The sequence below is a fragment of the Cricetulus griseus genome, chromosome 8, assembly GCF_003668045.3.
Source record: "Cricetulus griseus strain 17A/GY chromosome 8, alternate assembly CriGri-PICRH-1.0, whole genome shotgun sequence".
In the NCBI taxonomy this organism is placed as follows: domain Eukaryota; kingdom Metazoa; phylum Chordata; class Mammalia; order Rodentia; family Cricetidae; genus Cricetulus; species Cricetulus griseus.
This window is the reverse complement of record NC_048601.1, coordinates 22,135,404-22,140,976: the sequence shown is the minus strand read 5'-3', so window position 1 is coordinate 22,140,976 and position 5,573 is coordinate 22,135,404. Positions and strand designations below refer to the sequence as shown.

Below are 5,573 nucleotides of genomic sequence, written 5' to 3'. Positions count from 1 at the left end.
CACTTGTGTGCCTGGCACCTTGGGAGGCCAGAGAGGCTATTGGCTCCCGGGACTGGAGTGACCCTGTGGGTGCTGGGAACCGTAACCACTGAGCCGTCTCTCCAACCCCAGCCCATTTTCTTTTTTCCTTCTTTTGCACCTACTTATCTCTGGCTGGACTGCAATTTGTGGGGCAGCCTGTCTGGGATTGCAAGTGTAGTCTACAGCAGACAGGTGCCTTCTTTCTTCAAGGTGCAGTAAGTCCTCTTAACTGTTGAGCCTGAATGCCTTTCTTTTGAACATTTTCAAGACACAGTCTGGGCTTCTGTTTGCTCCCCAACTTCCCAAGTTTTTTTTTTTTTTTTTTTTTTTTTTTTTTTTTTTTTTCCTTACTCAAAATCCTTTTATTTAATGACAATAATAACTGATGACAAGTTAGTCCTGAAAATTTCACAGTTGAAGCCTGGGCTACATAAGAAAACACTATGTAGTTTCTTCTGATGAGCTGAGGCAGGATAGGGAATGTGCTGTCTCTTCAGGGCTCTCTTTGGTCTCATTGAGTATGCTGGCAAGAGAAGCATCTGCTTCAGGGGCCATGTCCTTCAACACACCTGGGACAGTCCCATCTTCTTCCACATTTCAGGAACTTCTACCACATATATCCTTTGTGAACTAATTCCAGCCCGATATCAAGTTTCTTCCCATTACTGGTATCATATAAATGGATTTTTGGCCAACTTGAGTTTCCAGTCCAGACACAGCTAGAGACCTTGGCCATCAATGGCTTCGAGTCAGCAAAATGAGTGAGTCTCAAAAACTCATCTAGAGCTTCCTCTTCCCACTGTTCACCTGAGGGGGCGATTTGTGCCAGACTGCATTCTATTGCTTGAAAGGGAAGGCTCAGGAAGTCACTCCTGAGAGCCCTGAGTTCCTCCATTATTTCCCCACAAAATAGAAGTCCCAGTTCCCATTTTCCAGGGTACCAAGATTCTGGGCTCGATGCTGCTACAATGTCTCCTACGTGCACAGTCAAGTCTTCAGGCAGACTGTTTTCATAGTGCTGGTTCATCTCAATGAGAAGTTGATCCAACTGGTGGCTGTGGGAGCCAATGATTTGGATCCAGAAGTGGGTAGGGTGTTCATAAGCAGAAATGTAGATGTCTAGACACTCATCCTTATGGAAACTGAAGTCAGGACTGGGAACTTTAATCATGGACATCTCTAGACTGTTCTGGGCACCAGAATTCTCAAGGCTGTCATTCCAAGGTTCCTCCTCCCAGAAACTTTCTTCTGGTCCTGCAGCAACCATATCACCAGCACATATGCAGAGAAGAACCTCGACGGGTACAAGTGGCATCGAGGGATCATTCCATAAAGCTTCTTCACCAGCTCCATCTGGCTCCATCGCTGAGAGTTTCAGTACAGCCAGGCCTACACTGACAAACCCCTGGTGATCAGCAGGGACTCTGGCCTTCACCAGAGTGATGCTGCTGTATCAGTTGTTTTTTTTTTTTTTTTTTTTTTTTTTAAGATTTATTTATTTCATATACACTGTTCTACCTACATGCCAGAAGAGGGCACCAGATTGAATTGTAGATGGTTGTGAGCCACCATGTGGTTGCTGGGAATTGAACTCAGGACCTCTGGAAGAGCAGTCAGTGCTCTTAACCTCTGAGTCATCTCTCCAGCCCCCCCCCCCACACACACACCTTTCCAAGTTTGTAATGCAGGTCTCCTATAATCCAAGGTTGCCATGAACTCATGATCCTCCTGCCTCTACTTCCTAAATACTGGGATTACAGGCACGCACCACCTCATCCACCCCAGGTTTCTAGAATCACCTCTCCCAGCAAATGGGGCGCTCCTCTAAGCCCCTAAGTTCCATAGTGCTGGCCACTTCACATTTACTTTTAGATTTCTGTGTGTTTGCCCTGGTGGCTAAAATAATGACCCTTTGACAGTCGGTCCAGTTTGGTGCAATGCGGCTTGGAGTGTGAAATCACAGGCATTGGTGGCACCTGAGAACTCCTCAGGAATGCAGACTTTTAGGTGAGTTGTGACCTCTGACCTACTAAATCAGAATGTCTGGGGAGTGGACCCAAGGAATTTGTCTTTGGAGAATTTCTAGCTGCTATGCATAGTGATGTAGATTTGTAATCTGAGCAGTTTGGTGGTAAAGACAAAAGGATCAGGAGTTCAAGGTTAACCTTTGCCAAACATGGAGCTTGAGGCCAGCCTGGGCTATATGTGAGACCCTATCTCAAAACAAAAAAACAAAAACTGGGCTAGAGAGATGGCTTAGTGGTCAAGAGTACTGACTGTTCTTCCAGAGGACCTGGGTTCAATTCCAAGCACCCACATGGCAGCTCACAACTGTCTATAACTCCAAGATCTGACATCCTCACAAGACATGCAGGCAGGCAAAACACCAGTGCACATAAAATAAAAAATAAATAAGTTGGGGCTAGAGAGATTGTTCAAAGGTTTAAGATCATTGACTACTTTTCCAGAGGTCCTGAGTTCAATTCCCATCAACCATATGATGGCTCACAGCCATCTGTAATGAGATCTGGAGTCCTGTTCTGGTGTGCAAGCAAACATGCAGACAGAGCGCTGTATATTTGATAAATAAAATAAATCTTTAATAAAAGTTTTTTTTAATAATTTATTTTAACTTATTTGATTTTTTTTTTTTTTTTTTTTTTTTTGTGCATTGGTGTGAAGGTGTCAGATCCTGGGGTCAGGTAACTGTAGGTCTTGGAGATGGCAGCAAAGGTGGCCTTGGCACAGTTGCCCAGGGTGGCAGTGTAGGCCCTGGCTGATGTGTAGCAGTCATCAATACCCGCCATCATCAGTAGCTTCTTGGGCACAAGAGCAGAGACGATGCCAGTGCCTCTGGGGGCAGGGATGAAATGCACCAACAGAGTCACTTTGTATGGAACAGTGTGGGGCTTACCAATCTTGTCGTGTCCCCGCTCCGTCCAGTCCCGTCCCGTCCCGTCCCGTCCCGTCCCGTCCCGTCCCGTCCCGTCCCGTCCCGTCCCGTCCCGTCCCGTCCCGTCCCTATCCCCCCCACCCCCAGCCTCTCCTCACAGGGACAATGGAAAGCTTGGCCAAGATGACGGCCCCTTGGATGGCAGTGGCTACTTCCTTGCAGCACTTACCACCAAGATCAACATGACCGTTGTAGTCCCCAAAAGTGACAAAAGACTTGAACCTAGTCCACTGGTCAGCCCAAGTCTGCTTCTGCAGTGGGGCATGATCTTTAGAACCTCATCCTTTAGGGATGCGCCCAGGAAGAAAATCAATAATCTCGGATTCCTTAATGGGCAGGGAGAACAGGTAGATCTCCTCCAGGGACTTGACTTTCATGTCCTTAACCAGGCTGCACAGCTTTACCTCCAGGAGCTCTCCCTCGGTCGCTGCTTCCTCCTCGGCAGCGGCAGCGGCCCCGGCCTGCTCGGCCACTCCTCAGCTGGCCACAGCTGAGATCGCTGCCGCTGCCGAGGCCTTCTTCCGGACCTCCCGCTCCACCGGCGTCATCTGTCATTTGGTGTTTTCCCGAAGTAGAAAAAGCAGTTCTTTCTTTCTTTTTTTTTTTTGTTTTAATTGAACAAATAAAAAATTACAAGGGGTGGGTGGTGGAGAAGAAGACAAGAGGGGGAAGAAAGGAGGAAAGGAAATAATAGCAAAAAATGATCATGAAGTGAGAGTGTAAAGTACCAGCTAAGGGGCTTGAAACGCCTGTGGAGGAGGAGACCAGTTTCGCTGAGAGTGGATTGGGTTCAGCTGGGGCAAGGATGGATGAGGAGAAAGGGAGAGGCATGAGGACGCGCATGGAGGATGGTGGGAGTGTCTGGCCACGAAGCCAATAGTGATGGGTATCTATGTAGGACCATGAAGGCGCTTGATTCTGGATGAGATGCAGAGAGCCAAAAAATGGAGGAATTTGTGTGCCTTATTCAGAAGTGCCAATTTTTTGTGTCCCTGATCCATATGACTGGGGACAGCAGGACAAAGGTGCCTACTACATTGGGCAGAATAGTAATCTGACTACAGGTACGTTTAGGCCCATAGAAAATGGTGTTAAACCCCGCCTTGAATCAAGAGGGATACCACCCTCCACATCTTGGTGAAGCAGTGCATAGGGGACAACAGTGCCCAGCCGCAGCAAATAAACAGTGACCCCAACAAGAGATGGCACAGTCCTAGGACAGCATCTAATGATGCCACAAACCATGCAGTCCACAATGGGTGTTTTGGCTTTTTTAAGATTGTACTTATTATATATATGTGTGTGTGTGTGTGTGTGTGTGTGTGTGTGTGTGTGTGTGTGTTGTGCCTACATGTATGTCTGTGTGTCACATGTGTGCCGTGCCTGCTGCCAAAAGAAGGTATCACATTCCCTGGTACTGGACTTAGAGGCAGTTAGTTGTGAGTCGGCATGTAGGTACTGGGATTTGAAACTCGGTCCCATGGAAAACAACCATTGCTCTTAACCATAGCCATCTCTCCAGCCCCCAAGGTAGTTTTAAATTCAGTCTTTAATACGTGGTGTATTATTGTTGTTTTAGAAAGATATTTATTTATTTATCTATCTATTTTTTGAGACAGGATTTCTCCGTGTAGCCTTGGCTATACTGGAACTTACTCTTTAGACCAGGCTGGCCTCGAACTCAGGAATCCACCTGCCTCTGCTTCCTGAGTGCTGGGATTAAAGGCATGTGCCACCACTGCCTGACAGAAAGATTTAATTTTTTTTATGTGTTTATATATGTGTAATGTGTGTCTGTGCCCATAGCCAGCTGCTGTGGCTGCCCATGGATGCAAAAGAGGCCATCAGATTCTCTTGACTGGAGTTACAGCAAGTTGTGAGCCACCCTATGGGGGTGCTAGCAGCTGAACACCTATCCTCTACAAGAGCAGCAAGCACTCTTAACCGCTGAACCATCTCTCCGGCACCCATATTGTTAAATATGATCGCTTAGCTGGGCATAGTAGCTTTTACCTGTGAACCCTGTACTTGGAACTTGGAAGCAGGAGCATTATCCTGAGTTCAAAGTCAGCCTGGGTTACTTAGTGAATTCTAGCCCATCCTGGACTACAAAGTGAGCCTTTGTCTCACAAAAAAAAAAAAAAAAAAAAAAAGAAAGAAAAAGAAAGAGGTGGGGTTAGGAATGTAGTTCATTTGGTAGAGTGACAGCTCCTCGACAGAACACTTAACTGAAGGCTGTGGCCAAGAAGCCGAGTCCTTGCCTTAGCATCCACAAGTCCCAGGGTCAATATCCAGCAAATCAACATTCCCCCTCCAAGAGACAGAGACAGAGAGATGACAGAGACAAAAAGAGATACACAGAGAGAAATACACACAGAGAGAAGAAATAGTACAACTGGGTATAGTGGCCTTCACCTATAATCTCAGCACCTGGGTGACTGAGGCAGGAGGATTGTAGGAGTTCAAAGCCAGTCTGGTCTATATAGTGAGTTTCAGAGCAATTTGCACTACAGAGTAAAACCTTGTTTCAAAAAAACAATGAGGAGGTTGGATGATGGTGGTGTACGCCTTTAACCCCAGCACTCTGGAGGTAGAGGCA

At 46.7% G+C, this 5,573-nt stretch overlaps 1 pseudogene; it reads right to left on the bottom strand.

Moving 5' to 3' along the window:
- Nucleotides 1-2,699: 2,699 nt before the first annotated feature.
- Nucleotides 2,700-3,529, bottom strand: LOC113837012 (annotated as a pseudogene).
- Between the last annotated feature and the right edge of the window lie 2,044 nt (nucleotides 3,530-5,573).